At 38.6% G+C, this 23,668-nt stretch overlaps 1 protein-coding gene across 1 annotated transcript in view; it reads right to left on the reverse strand.

The window, feature by feature from the left end:
• CSNK1G3 (casein kinase 1 gamma 3) overlaps nt 1–7,662 on the reverse strand; it is a 70,114-nt gene extending 62,452 nt beyond the window's left edge. The window contains exons 1-2 of the mRNA XM_030467772.1: nt 7,375–7,662; nt 6,812–6,973 (exon numbers count right to left, since the gene is read on the reverse strand). The gene's annotated coding sequence lies outside the window, so the exon portion shown is untranslated. The remainder of the gene's footprint in view (nt 1–6,811; nt 6,974–7,374) is intronic.
• Between the last annotated feature and the right edge of the window lie 16,006 nt (nt 7,663–23,668).

The following is a 23,668-nucleotide window of genomic DNA, read 5'->3' on the forward strand; positions in this document are numbered from 1 at the left end:
CTCCCCCCATATAGGTACATCTTTGCCTATGTTCATTTTCCAAATCAGCCAAATTGATTTACCCAAACTATTCCTATTTCTGCTTGAGGCAGAAAAGAGTGTAAGAGACTTCAGCTTAATTTGACTACCTTTTTGTGCAAATACACAACCTTACAAAAAATGTTAACCACACATGTTTCTTCCAACTCTGCACATAAGTCATAGCCCATAGGACAGGAAGCTGTCTCCTGAGTAAGGTATTCTGACAATAACAGGCTTCATGCCAATCACAAGAATCTGCAGTTTAAATAGTCTTCATAAATTATAACAGGTACCTTCTACAGCAACAAATTTCCAGTGTTTTACTATCCAATATACCTAAAACTACAGCATCATATCTTTAAAAAGACTTCTATAGTTTTTTCTTACTTGACAAATCTAATATGGAATAAAATGTTATAGACTAAAAAAGCATCAGACACCACACCAATCAGAACCATGTTTTCTATCTTCACATGGAACACTAATGACACAAATTTAAAAAAACAGAAGCTAGCCACAGTTATATTTTTTAAATCGTCATTACTCAGTTAAATACAAAACGTAACTAAGCCGACTACTACCTACAAAATTCAGAGCAAAAAGATGGTCTCAAAAAGTTTTTCACAAAACCAAACAATACTGAATATGAAATCCTCTGGAGCAAATGACAAGTCCTGACAACAAAATAACTTTAATGCTACTGACATCCTGTAGTTTTGCCAAGGTCTGGTGGCAATTAACTAACTAAAAACAAAGCTCTAATGCACTAAAATAAGGAAATGTTAGCATCTTGATATAGGTACTGCATAGTGAACTCTTAATTTACTGCTTAGGGAGACTAAGACCGGTTCAGACTATGAAAACCATTCCTTAAAAGCAGCAATTTTATCTAAGCATAGCTCTCTACAGATTAAACACCCACACAGCCTCACTGCAGCAATTTCAGCTTGTTGGATGTATTCCATGTTTCCACAGTATTCCCAGGCCTACCCCCATTACATCTAGAGCTCTCTCACAAAATCCATGTTTTCTTCCCACGATATAACCCTTACCTTCACTTCTCACTCAGCAAACAAGAAAGATGTTCTGTTGCCTGCTCAGTACAAGTTGTAAGCTGAATAGTTTTACAACTAGCATCACGCAGAACAGGCAATGATCTTAATTCACTGTGTATAGTTAACAAGTATCTACTCCTGAATAAACTGTCTTTTATAAAGCTTATAGGAACATTATCTTCAAAGACAAGAATTTTTCAGAAGCCAGTGTTTGCAGTGCACAAAGAAAATACCAGTGATCTAGGCTAGAGTGAAACATGTTTCCCATGTTCCTTATAGCAATCATGCCCCAGTAATAATATCTCCAGTATTACTTCATCTTCCAAAAATAACTGCAAAAATTAAGATATCTGTATTTATATGGGCATTACCTACATTTAAACTGTGTCACAGTTTAGTGCTGGTCTGACAATTAACAGAAAGACAGATGCTATCTACTAAACCCCCTCCCCTGCCTGATAAAGGAGAGAGAATAAAAGAGACTTATAGGTTGGAAACTAATCTACACTGCTTTAATGAAACAGTAATGATAAAAGAGGAAAAATTATTAAATACATACAAATATACAGAAAAAAAATACTCCTCTTTTCCCCCAATAATTCTCACATCACCACCGAGGCTGCAGGGCAGCCCTGGGAAAGTCCAGGCTGGACTCCTGGAGTCAGCAGCAGTCGGGAGCTGGAGGCAGGAACACAGATTCAGGCTGGCATGGATCAGGACCACAGGGAGACAAATGGACAGAATCCTCCCAGCATGCTGAAGCAAACAGGGACAGGGGAAGAAGGGAAAGGCGAAGGCAAAGAGGAAGAGGCAACAACCCCACAAATTTATACTAATAATTACGTGTATGGAATGGAACACTCAGTTTGGTCAATTGTGGTCACTTGTCCGTTCTTCCACAAAGAAGCATTGCAAGTGTGACCCCTTCACTCTACTCTTTCCAGAAACAAGATGTTCCTCAGAACCGAGCAGTGTCCTTGGTTCTACACACCAGTCTCCAGCAATAACTATAAATATTGAGTATTATCAGTCCTAGAAGCAGACACTGACCGAGAAACTTGCTGTTAATTTCAGCAAGAGCAACTACTTAGAGACACAGCTGAAAGCAATATTACAAATAAGAAAATGCACTCCACTGTTGATAACAGCTTGTCCTGTTCTGGGCCAGGATAATGTCTGAAATTATTATGTACTTCATTTTAAGCCACTGGAACTCACTCTAAAGCTACACTGAGGACCTTAATAAAAGCTGTTGAAACATGAAAAATCTTTCATGTTTTCACATACAGAAAAGCAAGCTGCTTCATATAATTCCAAATATAAGGACCTAAAATGAAAAATGTTTAGTGCCTTAAGTACAGAAAAGAATTCGAGACTTTTCTAACAATCACAATGGAATTTTTAATTACTGTTTTCTTCTAGGCTGCACAGGGGTGCCCTATCCTGAACTAAATCACAAGTTCCAGCATAACAAATGTAATCTGCAAGGAAGCCAATACTTTTGAAGCACAAACATTTTTCTATTAAAATATAGTCCATGCAGCCTTCAAAATGTCAGCACTTACTAGGTAATTAGAACCTCAAGCCCAAAGATATAAATGTTCTTTTTGGTTCAGTTTAAGACTAAAATACAATCTAAGTCTGAAATTTTTAATTGAAAAATAACAATATAATGGGTCAGTATGGCTCCCTTCTGCTGCTGCAGCAGGCCATAGGTACTGGCTGCTCCTGCTGCTTAACTTAAACAAGCCTCAACTACAAAGCCAAGCCACTGACTAACCTAGGAGAAAGTTCAGACACTCAACAAACTTGCTACTGAACAGAAGCTGATTCAACTCAGAGGATACAAGAGGCAGATGCAGAGCAAGTGAAGGCACAAAACTGCACAGCCAGGAACAGCGAAGAAGTACAGGGAAACAAAGTACAACCTTCCCAACAGCTTGCAACATAATTCCAGTATCTGCAGTTTCACAGTTTGGTGCAGCTCTTAAAAGACTTGGTCTCTGTAACATCCATAGGCTGTCATGTAAACATCACCATTAACAATGCTTCTGTTTGACATTGTTCCATACATTTTCTGCCCTTGTGCATGCTTTATTGAATATAGAGCATGGCACCTCTGGATTTAGTCAATGAACAAACACAGAGGCTACAAGAAAGCATGACAACCCACTTACTTTAAACTGGAATCTAGGCCTTCGTTGTCATAAAATAACTATTGTTGTACTACTGAAGAGAAAATTATCCTCCACTGTTACAATCCACATCCCATCTTAATTGAAAAGAATATAATTTAAGCGTGTGGTTGATGAAGAGTAAAAATTCCCAGATAGTAAATTACATCCATGTAGTCTGTATAAAAATCCTTTTCTAGGAAAATGACATTAAATCACTAGCAGATTTTAGTTAAGTGAAACAGTTACTAAAAAAGTCATGGTATATAAAAATTTAAACAGGCTAGTAAGCTTATAGGGAAGATCATAAAGCATAGAAAAACACCACTGTAATTAAACTGGTGAGATTCCACAGAAAGTTAGATTAAGTAATAAACCTACTTCTAGTATGCAAACCATAACCTGTGTGTCTGTCACAAACTACTACAACCAACAGTTACTTTGGTTGATAGACAGTTGTGATTAATTAATATACATGCTCCTATTCCGAATTCAAATATACAAGGCAGCAACAGAATACTACACATACAAAAAAGCAAGCAATTTTGTCATCTTTCCATACCTTCAGGGTATGATTATTTTGTATAAAATACCCTTCTTTAAATAGCCAAAAGTGGATATTATCTATCTTGTATTAAAAAAAACTTTCCTAAAATGCATGCTGAGGTTTGTCCAAACCAGGACAACCAGGACAACTCCAAAACATCAGAAAAAGGAAACAAGAGAAAAAAAAATAGATATGGAGTAACTGCAGAAATGCTCTGTGCCACAGAGGGAAGATAATTCAGTTCAATAAACACACTAGGAGAATGCAATGGTAAGGACATCTGTAGGATTCTGAAAATCTTCCATATTTAATATTTACAAATATTCTTTGCAACCTTTCTTAAAAATAATCCTCCTACTCATTCATTTAAGGTAGCGAAAAGATCATCCATTGAGCACTAGAACCAATTATAACAGGTGATCTGAATCAGTTCAAAAGAAATTCATCTGCATATTCTGAACCTTGCCGAGTACTTCACTCTTCACTAAGAGTTTCAGAAGTTCTTTTGCTTTCAGAAAGCTAAGTAACCAAAATCCAAACCAATTCTATACCATAGAATTGGGTGTAATGTCTACAATTCTACATTCTCCCTACTTGGAAGAGGAGACATTACTTATATGTTGCTTACCTAAGGCCACGGGGAGGGACAGATGTTCCAGTCACTGTCATCACTGGCCTAGTTTTTCATTACTTTCTTATTAGTCTTCTTCTATTTATGCAAATATTCATCTTAAACACACACACTTTTCTTCAATGAACTACTTCAGCTGAGGCACAGTGGCAGTCCCTAGGAGGCTACCCAGAACTGTACTCGAAGAAACAAGCTCAGCAGCAGCAGGCTGCTGGACTGCACTGGTTATACAGCAGCCTCAAGAAAATACTACAATGCCTGCACAGTGAAAAAACAAACAAGCAAACAAACAAACAGCAACACCTTAATTAAGGATTAACCATTACATAAAAGTTACTTTTTTTTTACCTTTTAACAGATCAGGAAAAATAATTACACACAAGTCCCAACATACTTTTGAAGCTAAAGGCCCAAAATAAAAGTAAACAGTAAGTCACTTGTGCCAACTCTTCCACAGTACACTAGCTGCTGCATCTGACTATACCATCCCATTTTCATTGCTAAATAACCCCCAGATATGATTCGTTTAACATTAACAGATCATTAACAGTCCTCTGCTGAAAATTATTGTCCCACTATTTCCCTAAGCACTGCTCATAAAACTGTGGGTGGGATAACTATCACTGACTAAAAACTCGTGCAGTTAATTTCCAGATGGATAAGTGAATTTAAATGGTGAAGAAGCAGCACGTCAATACCTTTGCAACTTTTTTCTCCCTGTGGTTTGTTTGTTCCTTTAATTCCATTATTACTTTTAAGTCTGCCATTCCAAAACAACCAGTTACAAGTAAAATGAAAAACATAAGGAGTAAGAAGCAGATGAATATCTTGTTTACAACAGACTGAAAAAAAATGCTTTGCTGGCATGGCCTTATTAAGAAAAGTTAGATAGAGATAGTTAATGCAGCTGACCTGTTCCTTGTTCTTTATAAAGTGTCACATTTCACCAATTGCTGTATCAAAGTCGTAACTAACCTAAACTTATCCTGAGGACTGGAAGACATCCTAGTATTTTATTTAAAAATAATTTTAAAACACAAGTAAAGATGTTACACATACATGCAAACATGATTACTTCTAATCACAGAACAACTTAGCATAGTCACTACTGAAGAAGAAACAATCCTGTCTTCATAGGAAATAGTGCCCATGCAGTCAGAACACTAAGTTCTGACACACTCTCCCAGATGCAAAAATTGATTTAATCTAGTTATGAGACTGCTAAAAAGTGAAAAATAACCACAGGAAGTAAATTCAACCTTGTTAACTATATGTAAGTAAACTGGATAAGGAAGAACCCTCTTGCAGATTTAGTTACTATTTATTTTTCTTAAGGATGAAAAAATTCAGAAAGGCTTTTAATATAGGCCTACAAGAAAACAGGTTGGATCTTCTAACTAATCCTGAGTATCTTTATCTTCACACAGTGAAAAAAACATTACAGAAAATGCAGTGTATCACTGTAGCAGAACTGTTATTCTAGATTCTGAAATTCATATACAAGCAAAACCTTTAATTCATTAAGCAAATACATCTATTTGAACCAAAAGTACAGCAAGACAAAAAGACAGATTTCATCATCATCATTCTCAACCGATGAAACAGTCTGTTTGCCAGGTAATTTCTCTATTTCAGGCCAGCAGAATTATTTACAGTGAGAAAAAATGGTATTATTCTTTCACTTGGTGAAACTTCTCCATTCAAAATAAAATGACAAAAAGGATATTCAGATCAGTAGAAGTCATATCCTAAAATATAGTTAACAAAGAAACCTCTACCTCCTTTTTCCCTATGAAAGGGAAAATTGCATTACTTCCAGGTTGGATTTTAAGATCTCAATACAGCTCTGGATAAAATGCACGTGCTAGACATCGGTTAAGTGTTCAGAGGAGCTGAGAGTCTACAGTGCAGGTAAGTTCTTTATTCCTACAGTCATAATCAAGGTAGCAATAATCAATGTGCTTAACAGTGCACTTCACTAATGATTATGTTTAGCAACACACAAAATAAAGGCCAGTTTTGCACAGTATATATTTATAACTATGCATATACTTACAAAAGATCTTCCTTACAAAAGGCATTAAGACAAAACAAAAATCCTGGATAACATTCCAACTCCTTTTGTCACTACAGTTACAGTTTTGCCAGCAAAACCACTAGGGAAGTCTGTAAAACATGCCCCTTAAGTTTCACAGCATACCACCTGAAACACCACGCTAAGAGATTTAATCAACCTTAAACACACCACATTGACTGAGTGTTTGTTAGCTACTTAAAAAAAAAAAAAAAAAATCAGTCAGTTTGATTCTAGTCTGCTAACCAAGCCCGTACAAATGCATTCCGGCAACTTGTTTCTACAAAAAAAGACAACGAATTTACTCACTTGTTCGCACAGAACGGGCTCAATGCTTGGTCAGACGGACTAGCCCCAGCAGCACCAATATCGGCGATTAGTCAGCAAACGAAAAAAGCCACCAGCAACACTCCTTCAGGAGAGAGCAGCTGTAGGTCTCGCAGCGCCAGGTTCTGCTTCCCAGGAGAGAAACTACAGGAAAGCGAGGGACCCTTCCAGCACCGGGAACGGACCGAGCCCCCTGGCTCCGCACCGCCGGCACCCCTCGGCCGTCACTGCGAGGCGCTCCCTCCCGGTAACCACCCCAGAGCGGCGCCACGCACCACCTGCCTCCCGCCTCACCCCGCCGAGAGGCTCGCAGCCGCCGGCTCCCTCCCGCTGCCCACCTGGAAAGCAAGGAGAGGGGGGATGACTACCCCAGCCCCGGGCCACCCCGCCCCTCCAGCCACCACCTCCAACTGCCGCGCTGGCCCTGCCCCCCCACCCACCCATCCCGCCGCTGCCGGAGGAGGGGGGAGGGAGCCGGGTAAAGGCCCAGGCCGGAAGGTTGCTGCGAACGCCCCTCCGAGGGGCAGCCAGGCACGGCTACCTACCGGCTCCGCGGAACAGCAGGAGCCGCTGCGGTGGAGGGCGGGCTAAGGGGAACCGGTCCGGTGTCCGGCGGGCAGTCTCCGACAAACCCTGGGCACCGTTCTCTCGTCCTGCCCTGCCACGGGAGCTCCGAAACGCTGCTAGCCAGGGGGAAGCGCGGCCGGGGACGTCTTCCGAGTCAGAAGGGAAGCGGCGGCAGCACGAAGCGCCCGCTCCCTCCCACCGCTATAAGAGCCCCGGGCGGGCGGGCCGAGCATCCGCCCGGATGCGGAGGGGGAGCACGTGTGGGCGGGGCCTCTGGGCGAGGGCAAAGGGGGAGCCCTGGGCCAAGGGCCATCGGCGCCGCTCGCCCTCCGCGGCAGAGATTGGCAGCGCCCCTTGGCCACTGGGGAGCCCAGAAGCGGAGGCCAGGCCCGGGGAGAGGGCGGGGCTCGCTGGTGGGCAGAGGAGGCAGCCAATCAGATTCGTGATGGGTGTGGCCAAGCGTAGGGGCGGGGCTCAGCCCCGTGCAGGCAGCGGGTGTCGTTGCACCCCGCCCCCGTCTCTGTGCTGGGGCGCGGGCGGTGGGGAGGCCGAGGCGGGCGGGGCGGGAGGCAGCACCCGCAGCAGTCGGGATCGGGAGCGCCTTTTGGATGCGCTTTGGTTCCCAGAGGCGTCTGACTGTCGGTACCCGGGCGCGCCAGCCCCTCTGCTTCCCATCGAAACTGGAGAGATCCGGTGTAAGGCAGGAAGCGGTGGCGGGCTGTGCGATCCGGTGCTTCGGCTGCTCGCCTCCCGCGCCTTAAACTTCGGTGATGCGGGGCTTTGCCGCTCTCGTTAGCAGGGGGCTGCTTAAAATGGGAAGGGCTGTTCTCCGGGGCTTGGCCTGTGCCAGGGCGCGGCTGAACGAGTTGCGGGGCACAGCCACGCCTCTGCTGGGCACCCGAGCCCGAAGCGGCGGGTCCACGTCGGGCTGCTCACGTTCGGCAGTTTCTCAAAATGCTGCTGCCCGTCTGATAGGGATGAGACGGCTTGTTGGGCAGTGCAGTGATGGGTGGGCGAGGTTACAGTCTGCCAGCTTCACCCAGGCCTCGGGCCTTCCCACTGTATCCCTGCGGGAATCGGGGAAACGAGCCCTGCTCTTGCTCGATGGATGCAAGAACTACCACGTATTTGGTGAAAATTAAATTTTTAAATACTTTGTGCCAACGTATTTTTTCTCTGATAAGGGGAGACACTGAACATCTAAGGTTTTCAGTGATTTTTTTTTTTTCCCAGTTTTAAAAACAGCTTTGAAAGTTTCTTATTAGCTTGTTTTAGAGTCATCATATTTATGGAGGATAGGGGATGCACTGGGTGAATCCTGGAGCTTCTGAAAGGTCACAAGAATTGTTTGTCCAAATTTGTCTTTTAGAGGAAGCTTGAACCTTTCCAGAACCTTTGAGAAATCTTTGCAGAACAAATAATTAAAAACAATATAGCTGCACAAGACTTTAAGAAGTTTTCACTCGATTTTCTTTTCCTCATTTACATTTCCTGATCTCATCATACATTTAATTACTTTTGCCAAAACTCCTCCATAGGTAGTCTGTGCTCTAATGTCCATTAAGATTTTGGTTTTGTTTATCTGTGATGTGGTAATTTAAGCCCACTGATAATTGTCCTGTATTCATGTTAAGTAGTCTGTGGTGTGCTGGTATGTAATGCAGACCTTAATAATGTTATTGTCATTCACAGAACTGTGTAACAACTTGCTTACTGTGTGGAGTGTGGATTCACCTTCAGAACATCTGACTTTCTTCCAGCAATTCATGTGGCCTTCTGCAGCATCATACAGGATGCAGTCTTGCAACAATGCAGAGTTTTCTGCTGTTTTGCATTAAAAGTTTCCCCTCTGTAAAAGATGATTTCGTCAAAGAGTAGTGAGCGCATACTTGATTCTAGTTGGTGTTGCAGGATCCTGTGAGACACTTAAGCATTCCTCTCTTGCAAACAACTACACATAAACAAAAACAAATCTTACACTCTTGCATGACCGTGATTCTAGATTTGCTTTTTAGAATCTCTTCTCAAAGTTGGTATTACCTTTAACCAGAAATGAACATTGTCACTACTACTGCCTTTTCCAGCTGTGTCAAAACCTTGCAAGTTGAGACTTATTTTTTTAACAATATCTGTAAGTTATTATTGCAGTTATTTTATTATTTCTGACTAAAAAAAAAAAAAAAGAGTTTCATTACCGTTTAGTTCAGCTCAACATGTTACTTAATAACCTGTAATTTCTCAATTTAGATAAACAGCTTAAGGCAAAAGGTAAGGATATCTTGCACAGTTCAGAATTTTAAATGAAAAGTGCATCTGTTTGTGGTGGTTTAAAATCATAGGCTGCAGTGGTGAAGAAAGTGGATAATTGCTACATGTGAAATGTGTATCTAAATTACTATGAACAATAGAGACATGCAGTTTGTCAAGTACATAAAATAGGAAAGGAATGCTGTGGCTTCAACTTCTAAATGTGATATACTTTGCAATGTACATGCATGAATGCTGTTCCAAGTGAAAGGAAGAGTAGTTCCTGTGTTTAATTGTAGACTGAGCATGTTGCCTTCATAGAATCTTTTGAAAATTTCTGCACACACAGTAAAACAACAGAGTTAGCCAGATACCATGTCTCTTAACTTTCCAAAACTTTTTATTTTTAAAAAGTACTTTATCATAAAGTTGGCAAAATATTTCATCCCCTGTAAAATTTAAACTTTCATTTTAATATTCATTATTTTGTACTGAGATTTTTCAACACAATGTCATTTGTGCACTTGCTTTTTTTTTTTTGATAAGCAGATTTTGTAGCGGGAGGAGCCATTCTTGCTCCTGAAGCTTGACGAGCTGCTGGTCTCTTCCAGGACTCCAGCCACCACACAGCACTTCCAGGGTAGAAGTGTAGCGGGAAGAGCCTTTCTTGCTCCAGAGGCTCGATGAGCTGCTGACCTCTCCATGCCTCGCACCAGAGTGAACTGAGGTCAGCAGCTCGTCGAGCCTCTGGAGTAAGAAAGGCTCTTCCCGCTACACTTCTACCCTGGAAGTGCTGTGTGGTGGCTGGAGTCCTGGAAGAGACCAGCAGCTCATCAAGCTTCAGGAGCAAGAATGGCTCCTCCCGCTACATCTGGTGGAGAATGCGGGCAGCCTGCAGAAAACCTAGCTGGCACAGAAACTGCAAGAACATTCTCCCTGTAAGGTATGATCAGCAAGCTCTCTGGACAGGAAACCCCAGAGCAGAGGGGAAAATCCCATGAGGAAGGGTTAAATCCCGACGCCCATGAGGAAAGAAACCCCGGAACAGAGGGAAACCAAGCCAGAGGAGCAGATACAGGAGGGAGAATAATAACTAGAAGAACAACTTGCAGAGACTCTGTGAAAAGTACCTGGTGCAACTTGCAGAGACTTTGTGAAATATGCCTAGGCTAAGCCCTTGAGCAGAGGGAAATCCCATGAGGAAGGGTTAAATCCCGAGGCCCATGAGGAAAGAAACCCCGGAACAGAGGGCAAGTGCCTGGGACAATTTGCAGAGACTTTGTGAAGAGTGCTCAGACAACTTGCAGAGACTTTGCCAGAAAGGGGCTGACATTGAGCGAATATATGGGTATGCTTAATTCCCCTTAAAGAAAGAAGGTTGAAAGAAAGAAGGTTGAGAATTCTCCCCAAAATATGTGTAAGGGTTGAGAATTCTCCCTAAAAATATATGTAAATTGTGTGATGTTTAATTCCCCTTAAAGAAATGTTTAAAGGTGATGTTTAATTCTCCTTAAAGATGTAAATGTTTAAAGATGTATGTTTAATGTTTAAAGGTTTAATGTTTAAAGATGTAAATGTAAATGTCTGTGTAAAAAAAAAAAAAAAGGGGGAAATGTAGTGAGACAGGACCAGGTGCCCTGAGTTATTGATGAGTGGGTGTGGGTTCACCTGTGTCTGGCCTCCCTCCTGAGCATGTGCAGGAGCAGGGGGCCAATAAGAGAGCAGCTGACACCCCCGGAGAGGGCTCTCACTCTTCAGTGAGGATGGAGAAGCCCACAGCTCGAGGAGCCCCAGGAGCAGGCAAGAAGGGGTAGATCCCAGAGCCCCAGGAACAGCCCTAGGACATCGTCCAGGAATGGGCTAAACCCCGAGGCCTCAGGATCAGCCCTAGGAGCAAGAAGGGTTCCTCCCGCTACGGATTTCTTCATGCCAAGTTAAAATACTGAATTATGAGATACTCATAATTTAAGAATTTTCACTAAAAAAAAAACCCACAGGCATAACTTCTGGATTTTAGGTATGACAGTTTAAATTTCCCTTAACAACTTATTAGCTCTTCCAATTTAAGATACTTGTTCTGCTCACACCCGTGGAAGAAATAATCATATGATTTCTCCTGCTATCTAATATGAGTTTTAAACTTATATTCAGCTCTAGGTATTTGTCTGTCATACAGCTTGAGCCAGTCAAGCTTATGTAGAATGATTGCTTTGGTATCTCAATCACAGTGCTTCCAAATTTCTGCCATTCAGGATTTTGTAACTTAATCCATGTATCTAAGAAGATCTCTTCACCTAAAAATAGAGCTAAATAGGCAGTACTGTAACCTACTGCAGTAAATGAATTTGTTCTTATGGATCATCCAAATTCAGTTTGAGTAACCTTTAGCTTACGTTTCTTGTTCTGGACAGAATTGCCAGAGTGTGAAACCAGAATTGCTGCAACACAGTACATCAGAGCCATGAGCCAGCAGATAGCCAACTATTAGCCCCATGTGAAGAGGCATAGGAAGGAATCTGTTCTTGGCTGTTGTAAACGTGCCTTTAAAATCAGAACAACAACAACACTGGGTACTTTTCTTTTGTTCTAAAGTCCATGCAGTTTGACAGCACACACTTTTTTGTGAAGGAGGAAGCCTTACCTGGCTGGACTTAGGAAGTGTGCGTTGTACCTTGAGGCTGAGGTACACCTGTAGGTTCCAAAACTTCACAAGGAGCCTTTTATAGCCATCTGAATGTAGAGAGCACAGCAAGGAACCTAGCCTTGTTAAGATGGTAACCATGGGATGGGGCTTGCCTTTTGCTGTGCATGACCAGGGCCCAGCAAAGAAGCAGGATTTCATGTGATTGGTGGTCCAGGGCTGTCACCGCTAAATGACAGTAGCAAAAACATGCCTGGTTTGAGATGTCTGTAGGACATCATCCTTGCCAATCATACAGCGTTAAGGAGGAGACAGAACGTCAGTGCTGTAAATAAAAAAACAAAGCCAGGCTTTTGCTGTTTATGTCATCTGACCCACATACAAATGTTACACTCTCACCATAATGATGAGGTTGTTGGTTGAGCTGTGATCTCAGCTGTTTGCAGTTCTGAATTTTTCTTCAGAAGGACTTCATATAACCTGGGAGGAGTACTCCTACATGAGAAAGAGATGTGAAGTCATCAAGCCTGATGCTTTCCATGCTGATGGACAGCAATGAGCTTTTAAGCTGGAGAAAATCAGAGTTGCACAAAAAAAAAAAACAACAACAACAACAAAAAAAAAACTGAAAGAAGACACATAGATCATCACATAGATCTTCACCGGTGACATGCCTCAATTACATCAAAATCTATTTCAGTACAACTGGGGAATTAGACCATTAAATTGTATAATGAAAACAGGAGTCAATCCAAGTGAAAAGACAGAAGCCACATGCATGAGTACCAGGTGATGAGGTAAAGAAACACAGGTATTTTGGTGACATGCTAAAATTCTCAAGTTTGAGATTGTGATAAGGGATCTAATTGTTGATCTGAGGCTGTTCCATAGAGGATTTTTTTTGTTTTAAGCATTTAATTGTAGACCAAATAACACCAATGGGAAGCACTTTATCATTTGTCCAAGAGGCTGAACAGCATTTACATATATTTTCATGTAGGTGAAAGCTTTAATCAAAGCACAAAATTTAGGGAAGATAAAAATGAATAGAAAGATTTCTGTTAAATTTTCTATTTCTTCCTCGTAACTGTTGGAAATAAAACAAAATCCTCTCACTGAAATATTTTTGAATAAATGTAGCTATGTCTTTGTTCCTTCTGTGATTCTAAATATAATTAATTTAATTTAAAACTGGTACAGACTTTTAAAAATGGAGCTTTCTTTTAGCTCTCTTCTATTAATATAAAGAGGTTTTGTCTTAAGAGCAACTTTTTTGTCTTAGAGTAACAAGAACAAAAAAAATCCCAAAAACAAAAACCAAACAAACAAACCCCCCAACAAACAAACAAACATAAAAGCAAACAGAAGAAATACTACTATGATGTAAACATTTTCCATGTTTTTCAGGCACTGTGTCTTTGTGTTTAATTTTCCTCTTAATGTAGCAGTCAGGGAGTACAAATAAACTGTTTATATAGTTTATATATGCAAGCTACTCTGCAATACTTCCAGTTCCTTTCATAACAGCGATTAGTCAAGTTCCAGGGTTTTAAGATGCTGCATTTGATAATACATCACAAACTACACTATAAAGTGTACTTGGCTTTTATGCCAGCTGCTAAATGATTCATGATCTGGCTTCACCAGTATTTGTATTTCTTCCTATTCCTTTCACTTGAAGAGGAGCAATGAATAATCCTTTCGCCTCAATCTTGATTTTTTCTCTTCTTGCTCTCAATACTCAACCATCAAATCCTGTTTTCTGGTTCATGAATTGTTTTAATTCTACCTTAGAAAATCCATAATGAATTAGTCACAAAGCACTAGTTCTTAGCACATGAAGAGTACTAGCAAGGCTACTCTGCAATGCAAAATTTACCTATTTTCACTATTTTTTTCTAACTGCTGTTCCTCAGCAACTGCCTCACCCAATCAGCCCCCCAAATAATTTCCAGAATAGGCTATGTGAACATGCCAAAAAAAAGGAAGATTTGTTAGAAGCAGCTGGTAGATATGCAGAATAAATGATTTATTTATTTTTTTTCTTCTGCCTCCCTCTCATCAGCTTAGAGCTTTTGCTCTTTCCCAGATCAGATTATGGCCTTCCAAAGGAAATCCCATCACTGTATTCTGTCCACTTCCTGTGAAACTCTCTCAGTCTGAGAGATGAGACAAAATGTTTCATAATAGCACCAAGTTAATTTATGTGCTATGGTACTGAGTATGGTCAAAGGTCACCAAATATAGTAGAAGATGATTTAAATGGAAAGTATGTGGGGGAGCAGAACTATACTCAGATGAGGCAACTCAACTGCTTAGCTTGCTGAATCACTGCAGCTCTTTCCCAAAGGCACTTATTTTTCTCTCAGTGTCATATAACATTATCAAGAATATCCTGTTGCTTATTAGGAGATCACATATTCATGCCAGATTTGCACACATCAAGGGTTCCCTCCATTTTGACACAAAAGGCTACTGTGTGCAACCTTTCCTTAGGAATCTTGGACTATGTATCAACCATTAGTCCTGTGTATACCTCACAGAATTTTGACTCAGAATAGTTCCTTTTGTCCCTTACTTTTACATACCAAAAGCCATTGCACTTCTTTCCTTATTTACATTCTTGGAATCATTTCCAGCCTTGCTCTATTGAGTCCACATATATTTCCCTCTTGCCCTTTCTGCAAAACTGGTTCTTTGATTAATGAAAAATTAATAAAAGGTGCTTGAGTCTGTCATTCTGTTAAACAAGCACAACAGATTCTACAGGTTTTCCATGATCCTCTTTTTGTTTTTTTTGATATCCACCTAATCAATAGCATTCTGCCCATTGACACTAAAAATTTTTTGTGAAATTGAGGAATTGATCAGATACAGAGCTGCATGGAAGAATTATGACTGTGCTACCTAGACCAAGTGGGGTTTGTATAGTGGAAGCTAGTTAATTCACTGGAGATTTCCATTGCGTTATATGGGCTCTTAAGAAAATAAATGAGCATATATACTTCTCATTAAAATGTTAAAGAGAAGCCTATCATATTCATCATCACCTAAGTCTTGCTTTCCTGTTGGAAATAACTAGTTTTACAGTAGTAAAATTCATATTCAGATTGGCATTGCTTTTGTTTAGTTTTCCAGATATAAATATTGCACTACATTTATCACTATGTGTTCTCTGAAAGTTGAGATCAATAAACTAGATTTCACAGATAAAAAATCAAGACACAACCTGCCCCCCCCCCCCCCCCGAAAAAAAAAACCCTACTAGCTGACATTCAAAGGGAGATTATCTTGGCTTTATTTATATTTCTATCTATGTTATTGATTTTTAAAGAGTTTCTTCCACTGGTTATCAATTAGAAAGCTTTGAACTTCTCTTTTATTTGAGAATTAACCGTAAAGAAGCAGTATGTATCTTACTAAGATATGAGTAATAAATTTCTGGAAACTGGATTCACATGGATTTGGAGGGCAAAATAAGATTTCTTGTCCATCCAGAAATAGAAACCATTTATACTGTCAGGTGGAGCATAAAGGATGAGGCCCTAATTGCCTGGCTTCCTTAACATCATTGTCCCTTCATTACTTCAATAAAAATCTGTTTTTAAGGACTCCTTCTGTGCTCTGTATTACTGCTATTATATAATTTTCTCCTGGAACTCATTACTGATGTGTAGAAAACATTCTGTTTCCACAGAAATTGTCTTCCTTACTCAAGAAAAGTAATTGTATAGTCAGTAAAATGCTAAGCTCAGAAGATGATGATCTATGACAAGATCAAGGACATTTCTATGAACTGCCTTTCTGTGAAAATCCTGGAATCTGTAAACTATTTTTTTTTCCTTTTTTTTTCCCCTTTTCTTTTTCCTTTTTTTTTTTTTCCTGGGGAGGAGGAGTATCCCAGGAATGTAGGTAGTACTTCAACGAATTAAATTAAAAGCAGACATCTTTGTCAATCCCAAATGGCATTAAAATTTCTAGTTCTAGGGATCATATATTATTCTCAGTTACAGTCTGCTTCTAGAGGTTGTAAACATAAAGAATATCTTGATTTATATTCCTATATGAGCAAGTGAGCCATTAGAATGTAAATTGGCTTGAAGCATCTAATGGGTGCCTGAAGTGACTAGGTCATATATTTCTTAATTTTCCTGTTCTTCTAGGAAAATAATTTTTATGCAATATATTGCAACTGTTTTTCATTCATAGCAATCCCATCTGAAGAAACACTAACAAAAAGGTAACACGAGGCTGAGTTAGACACAGTGGGGGATTTTCACTGGAACCAGCAAGACTAGAAGCTTGCAGCATCTTTGGAAACCAGTCCTTACCTTTACATGAGAACAAAAGCAACCAGCATTCCACAACTACCTCATTATTTGTTCAAAGAGCCTGAACAATCAGTGCCCAGGGATTAGTAAGAACACAGCTATCATACTTTCAGTACAGAGAATCCCTTAGCTTTTTTTATTTAGTAACCCTCAACAGATTTCCTTTCCAGTACTAGTCTGGGCTCCACTTGAACTAATGTCAACTTGCCACATTGACAACATCCTATTTTCAGGACATTAACAAAAAACTCAGGTGCTGTCTGAAGAATTTTGCTTGTTTTGAACTTGGCTCCTCCTTAGCTCTTAGCTCTTCAGTTAGAAGTCCTCCTGAATTTAGGCAACCAGTGATTTTGCAGCCTTTGCCAATTCTGTTACTAAACTGCCTTTTTTATCCAGAGTAAAAAATTCTACATTGTTCAATTGTTCCTTCTAAAGAAGCTGGTCCATGCTTTGGTCATCCTTGTTACCCTTCTCTGAATCTTTTGTGTCCCAATATATCTTTTCTAAGCTAAAGTCAGAATAATCCCCCTGTTTATTTCATCTTGCATTTCAAATAATTCCTAACAACTGATTTTCTTTTTTTGGCCTTTATAGAGCATGAGGCTGAAGTTTTTGCATGGATGTTTCATGATCTAAAGTCCTGCTCCTGCACAGTTATGAGCAGTCCACCATACTACGTGTGAAGCCAGGATTGGTTTTCCCATGCCTGTCAGTTTGTCTGTCTTTACATTCTTCTGGCATTTCAGCTGCTGTGAGATTTGGTTTTACAAGGTGCAATGTTGTATGAGAATATTTATTATTAGATCACCTAAAAATCAGATTGGAAAATATTCCTAAAATACATTTAAAATACAGCTCAATCTTAGGTTTGTAGCTATCTCTTGTTTTTAAAAAGTGAAGTGGCATTTTAAGATGAAAAAGTGGATTACATTTATCTCAAGAAAACTGGTAATTCTTTCATATTAGGTCTTGTACCAGAAGCCAACACATCACTGAAGATTTATCTCTGTGCATCCAACTCAAAAAAATTACTCTTTTCAAAGAGTAAACAATGTACTTTTTTTGAAACACTGCATTGAAGTTATTTGTTTTTTCATTCAAATAGGTCATAAGAGCACATCTTCACTTTCCCCTGTGGCAAAAGAACACTCCAGAGTGTAGAATCCACACTGCATAAAAGACATTTAATCCTAGTTGCACTATCTGCTTTAAATTGCACTTTGTAGACAGCTGAACATATAAGCTATCTAGCAGGATGTGGCTCTCTAAGGTTTTGATGTTGAACCTGAGCATTAATCAAAATAAGAGTTAGGACAGAGAAAATACAGGAAATATCTGCTGGGATGAGAGAGATGGAAGGAAGGAACTATTTTAAGGGATCTTGACCAACTCACTTTTCTTGTGAGAAAAACTCATCTGTTCTTATTATACTTAATAAAAGCTCTTACAGTAAGAAATGTATGGATGCTACTCCTTTCACCCAAAGTCAGAAAACTATGAAACAAAAAAAAAAAAAAAAAAACCAAACCAAAACCCACAAACAAACAAACAAAAAACCTAACAAAATCCCACAGAAGATGTAAGAATCTGACTTACCAAGACATTGCTGAAGTTCACAAAATCTAAACAGGAAACTATAATAATAACCACACAGGCTCGACTGAATACTGTATGCTACTAAATTAAACGTAACAACTATCCTTATGCCCGAAGAACCCCTCCAGACTCCAGAAGAAACGTAATGATGAAAAAGCCTTGGATTCTGTCAGGACATACCTTTAGCTGAAAATAGATATCTAAGAAAAAAGGATGGATTGACTTCAAAGAATCCTCCAAACCTTGAAAATGTGTCAGTTCTGGAGTTAAAAAACAAGGAAGGTGTAATTCAGTAAGTTAATACTGAATTAGCTTGGTCTGAAAGGAATTAACTTATCTCCTAATCTAAAACCATTTTAAAGTCAATGAAGAAACTGCTGGAAGTTGAATTGCTATCAAACATCAGAGGGTATGGAAAATTAATTATTTTTTTCGAGTAATTTTATATTTAGATGAAAGCAACCAGAATGCATGATTATAAAGGCCTAATTACAAAGACATCTACAATCAAGAATGTTCCAAACCAGTAAGTTCTAGAGGCACAAAGGTAAATATAAACTCAGAAATCCAGGAACAAAATGGAAACAAAACGTCACCAATCAATATCTGTTTACCTCTGTATAGTAGTACATTAAAATAATAAATGGTGTGCATAGGGTTTATCTCCAGGGAAATTATGAAAAACATAATTATGTTCATTCCTCGAATCATTTCATCAACCTTTCACTTGAAAATTAATTCTTTTTATTCCAGAAAAATTATTTTTCTCCACAAGTTTATGTGATTGTTTTGCTTTGTCATGGAAGGAAAATATGAAATAGTCATCAAGCACAATTTCCTCTCTTAGTATATCATTCTGAGATCTGGAGGATATTAATTTCTCTACCATGTAGAATGACAGTGACCCAATTCTAAATTCTCATTATCACTATTGAGAAGTCATGCAAAAATTTAAGACCTGAATAATCCAAATTATATGAACAGCTTTTCCTCCACATGAATTATTCTGTTGTCCTCAGTAGGACTGCTTAGATTTTCCAGACGCAGGAGGAGGAGGATTATTGGTTTTTATCATGTGTAAAAAAAAAAGTCACTTAATAAGATAAAAACTAAGGCAGACATCTGTTAGTATTAAGAAATCACAAAATCCTGTAAAATTATCTCTAGAATATAGTGAAGTGAAAACTCACTGAAAATAACCCAGTTTTAAATATGCACACGTACAGTAAAATTAAGTATTTTTAAATTACTACTTTTTCAGATTGACTATCATCTCATAAGTCAACATTCTGCAATGTATTGTTTGTTGTTAAAGCACGCTTCTCACTAACACATGCTCCAGATTTTTCATTCTGAAATATTCATATGATCTTGCATGGGTGGAGTGTACCACCCAGCAGTTCCAATGGGAATTGTGCCCTTGACTGCAGTCCCAGAAATTCTTTAATGGAGCCTTGCTTACATGCAAGTAAAAGGCAGTCTTTATATTCAAGAGATCCATCCTTAATGTGAGAATGATTCATATTTTTTAATAGATAAAGCAAAACTACATGGTCATGATACCCTCTAATGCTACATGTTTTTCTGGGAAATACACAGTAAGTCACAGCATGAGTAAGTAGGGTTTTGTCACATTTTTTTGATGAATAAACCAGAAAAAAAAAAAGGAATCAACCTCAAAAATTCATACTTAAAAAAATATTTCTAGTACTGATATTTCAATATTTTCAGGGGACTACTGTATTGACTTTTTGCAGAGGTATTTTTGGGTCTTGAGAATACCACAATGAGGCAGAAGGTATTAAATTGTGAATCCATATAGCATACTTATTCACACCAGAGGTGGAATGATTTGGAAGTCAATCTTCTTACAAGTCTATATATTAAAATGTATGCCTTGGGAGCAGTGCCTGTTACAATCTGGTTTTTGCGGTTGTGTTCCAGTATATCCCAATTGAGTAATACTATTTTTTTTTAAAGTTTATTTAGAGGATGCAAAAGAAAAAATACAGGCACCGGTAAATTTTGCTTATCTGAAACTACGACTATTATTGATTTTTACACAAAACCTTTAAAACATCATAGTATTTAGACTGAAGGCAGTGGCCCACTAAAATCGTTATGTGAATAGTGTACTAGAGGTAGAAAAAAAAGTAAAATATTCCAAAATCAATTAGGTACTGTTTAGGTACCACAGGATTTAAGACTTTAAAATTATTTCTCTGATACTGCTATAAAAGCAAAAGTAGAAGGAATTAAACCAGCCATGATGCCTTTAAAAGCATTAGAATGCACTAGCAAGACAAAGTTCTTCGGTTTTCAAGTGTAAATTCTTTGGACTTGGAAAAACATGAAACATTCAAGATATCCAGTAATATAATATTCTATGATAACATAAAATTAGATAATGTTGTGTGCATTAAGTAGTCTCCAACACTTATGGTTACAGTTAAGTGAGGATTCTTGTGAGACGAGTGCTATTCCTGACAGTGTCAATAATCGATTAACCTTGGTAGTTAAGAAGACATTTTTTTCCTTTACTATAACCTAATGTTTTGTACACAGGAATCTTGACCTCTCTTTGGGGCATCTAGGAATTAGTACTGGTTTAAAAAAAAACAAAAAACTATGGATGGATTAAAATAGTTTTGCTTTTAGACTGTGCATTCTCTGCTATATTAGATACCGTTCACCACTGTAAATATTTAAATAGTTAATATTCATGGACATTTTATCATGAATAATAATTACAATGACCACATTTTACACTACCATCTCACATATGTCTAATAATAATGGTAATTGCTTTCCTAACAATGGTAAAAGGAGGCCTAAAATAATAATCCCTAAAATACATCCATTTTTCACCCCACTGAGTATTACTAGGAGTCTAGAGAACAGTAATTTTTAGTTTACTAAAATGACAGATGAGGTTGAGATTGTCCACTGGATTCAGAAAATGTTGATGATATTTCAGTTCCTACAAATAGGTATTCAGAGAAGATAAATTAGTGTTCTGATGAGTGGAGGAAAGCCGTCACCCCTGTGAAAATTTTAACAACATTGTACAAACTATGTGCAAGCTGTAATGGATATTATAAAAGTTGCATGTTTTGGATTTTTTTTCTGGTATTTAGGAGGTACAACTCCTACATTTAAACTACAATGAAATATTTGTTTACATTCCCTCTCTCTCTCACATTCCAAGCTGAATGTAAAAACAGATCTGTCCAGATCTCTTATGAAGTTCTACATTATCAACAGGATTAAGTCAACTGAAAATCCACATACACCATCTTTTGTGTCTTTTTTACTTACACAAAAGATGTATTTAACAAGGAGCTGATAACATGTTTATAAGAGCTAATATTTCACTACAAATTTTGTTTATTATTAATTAAATGGAAAGCATCATATCCAACTTACAGCTAGAGACATGACACTGTAGATGCACATTTTACTATTACATGAAGATCACTGAGAATAAAAAGCTATGTTTCTATTCTTTTCCTCATAGATTTCCTAAAGATTAATTGGATTATAAAATTATGTTAACAGAAATTAGATTAAACAATGTAAAAAAATAAAGATGCACGTCTTTATTTCTGTCTGAGAAGTATTGTAATCCATTGCCAGAAATACCAGACACAGCTATAAACCTTTTCAAAAAGAGCAGTATAACTCCTGGAAGAATCAAAGCAATAGGCTGTACGTGTCCAATTTACCTATTCATAGTTGCTAGCTCATTAGGCATAGCTGTGGTTTTTTCCCCAAATACTCCACTCTTATGAAAAATCAAAGGGGATCTTTTTTAACAGAACTAGGCAAAAAAACCTGTGTCCACATTGTGTCTTGTCTGCAGTTCTTTTTGATAGCCACTTTAAATATGCATCAACAGGATAGTGAAATTTACATTTTGAACTTTAACATTGAAAACAAATGTGTTGAGATCCAAAGGCAAAATCAGGAACAAGATCAATTTTCATTCTTGGGATTTCACTCCATGTCCCTCAGTGGAGTGGAAGCATTTGATTATGCCTTACTGGTGAGGGAGTGTTAGCAAAGTTAAGGGCAGTATTGAAATTCCTATGCACATATGGGATTATATCATTGGAGCACTCAATGTAGAAATATAAAAAAGCTCAATATATGAGGCAAGCCAGATAAAATAATTTTTTCTCCCCAAGTTCTATTGTAATGCTGAGAATCCACATAGTGCATAGCTTCCAGACACCAACACAGAATTGTTTTCAGCCTCAGGCAGGATCGTATTGCCAGATTTTTCTTTAAATGTCTGAAAAATACAAACATGAGGTACGTTTATGGTTATTCAGTATGTGGTATTCTCTACCATGTGGATCAGTTATAACTTGTGCTATACTGCACCACCTAATATGGGTGACAGCACGAAGTTTTTTGATATTATGTTCTTTATGTAATATGTAAAATCAAATGAAGCCCTTTAACATAAAATCTATAAAAACAAATAATAAAAAATAAATTTTAAAAATCTTATAAAATCTGTAGAACTAATAGGGAATGCTAGTATCAAAATGCTACTTTGTTGAAAAAAAAAAGAATATTTTCCAAACATCTGTAATTTTTTTTCTTAAATAGATATTACAAATATATAGCTATACTACTCAATATGTCATTTGCATGGCTTATTATGTTATTTGCATTATAAACTTTATGGGTAGATGAAATTCTCTCTGCAGTACTAATCAAGAAGGTATTAATCTCATGATTAATGAGATCTTGCTTACACTTGCTGAGTGTAAGATGCAAAAAATACGCCATTTCTGAAAATCATAGAATTATAGAAAGGTTTGGGGTGGAAGGAACCTTAAAGATCATTGAATTCCAACGCCACTGCTGTGGGCAGGGCTAACTTCCACTAGACCAGGTTGCTCAAAGCCCCATCCAACCAGGTCTTGAACACTGACAGGGATGGGGAAGCCACAACTTCCCTGGGCAACCTGTGCCAATGTCTCACCCTTAAATTAAAGAATTTCATCCTAGTATCTAATCTAAATATCTTCAAGTTTTAAACCATTTCCCCCTGTCCTCTTGCTACAGACCTGTGCAAAAAGCCCTCCCCAGCTTTGTTGTAGTCCCCCTTCAAGTACTGGGAAGGCGTTTCTCCAGGAGAAACAACTCCAACTTCCTCATCTTCATAGAAGAGGTGCCCCAGCCCTCTGATTTTTGTGGCTCTCCCCTGGAGCTCTATGTCCTTCTTATGTTGGGGACTCCAGACCTGGACATAGTACTCCAGGTGGGGTCTCACAAGAGCAGATTAGAGGAGGAGAACCACCTCCCTCTTCTGTCTGGCTACTCTTCTACTGATGCACCAAGGACCGAGTTGCCTTTCTGGGGTGCAAGCACACAATGATGGCTCATATTAAGGTTCTCGTACACTATCACCCCCAAGTCATTCTCCTCAGGGCTGCCCTCAAT

Source organism: Calypte anna, chromosome Z (genome assembly GCF_003957555.1).
Source record: "Calypte anna isolate BGI_N300 chromosome Z, bCalAnn1_v1.p, whole genome shotgun sequence".
Lineage (NCBI taxonomy): Eukaryota > Metazoa > Chordata > Aves > Apodiformes > Trochilidae > Calypte > Calypte anna.